Genomic DNA, 1,218 nt, shown 5'->3' with positions numbered 1-1,218 from the left:
CAATCTTTATCAAATATTAAATTTCCCACTTGTAATGTCAATTTCATGATATATTTAATTTTTTTAAGCACAGCAAATTTTCCTGCTTTATTATCTGACATAAGACATATTGGGTGACATCAGAAAAGAGTCACTTTTCCTGGCTCCCATTAGAGCAGGGTTTGGAATGAAGTAGGGAAGTGTGTACGATAATCACAGAATTCTCTACAGTAGAAGATATGTGAAATAGCCAAATATTCTAGCCTGCTGACCATAGAAGTTTCATACACACGCTAGTCAAGAATCTGGTTGTCTGTCCCATTTTTGTCAGTGAATAGGAATTCCATCTTCGTGGCAGTCTTCAGAGTCTCACCTCACTGACGGGGCCAACTCATGCATTTGTTCAGTGGCTGTGGCCAACCTTTGGGGACCAGCGAAGCTGTCAGGGATGTGCCTCAATCAGGAGTCCTCCAGCAGCTGGCCACCCTCTCCATCTTGCAACTGGCTATTTGCTAACAACTTTCTAACATTTTAACCCAACTCTCTCTTAATATAATCGCCTTACATTGAGTTCTGACATTCAAAAGGAAAGAAATTGGCAATATCCAATTTGTAAACCCACATTCCTCTCCCATATATCTACGTTTATTCATTTATTTTATTTTAACAATCCTTCTGAGTGAGGAATCTACATTTAAGTCGTCATCAAGTCCATTAATCCAATTGCCTCATTCCACGGATGGCCTTGGGCTTGGCAGGCCTTCTTTAATAATCACTGGGTTTTCTGCCTCTCATCCAAACCCTTTCTAATATGCTCTCTGAACTATATACTCTCTGAGTTATATTTTGAAGAGACAAACTTGATCATTTTGTTCACTGGCTTAAAGATCTTCAACGGCTCCTCACTAAAGGATGACGTCCAGATTCCTTGTTGGGATTTTTACAGGTTAGCCCTTTATCTTCTGCCTCTTCCTGTTCTCTCCCCATACACCTTTGCTCCTTTCTCAAATATGTGCATTTTCCTACTTCCCTGAGTTAACAGGTGTGGCTCCTCTGTCTGTAGTTTCTACCCTCCCTTTCTCTACCCAGCCAACTCCTACTCATGCTTCAGGTCTTCTCTCACCTCTCCTGTGAAGCCTCCCTGGGTTACTCACACTGGCCCTGTGCTCTCTTAGCCCGTACAGGCTGCTTCTCACACTTCTTGCTCACTAATTATAGATTTCTGTCTCCCCAAGAGAT

The 1,218-nt window shown here is 41.9% G+C and overlaps 1 protein-coding gene across 8 annotated transcripts in view; it reads right to left on the bottom strand.

Annotated features, from left to right (window-relative positions):
• DLGAP1 (discs, large (Drosophila) homolog-associated protein 1) overlaps window positions 1–1,218 on the bottom strand; it is a 341,764-nt gene that overhangs the window by 129,175 nt on the left and 211,371 nt on the right. The gene's annotated exons all lie outside the window — the stretch shown is intronic.

This window comes from Propithecus coquereli, unplaced genomic scaffold, assembly GCF_000956105.1.
Source record: "Propithecus coquereli isolate 6110/MARCELLA unplaced genomic scaffold, Pcoq_1.0 Scaffold38, whole genome shotgun sequence".
Lineage (NCBI taxonomy): Eukaryota > Metazoa > Chordata > Mammalia > Primates > Indriidae > Propithecus > Propithecus coquereli.
Note: the sequence above shows the minus strand (reverse complement) of the source record. Positions and strands in the feature narration are given on the sequence as shown.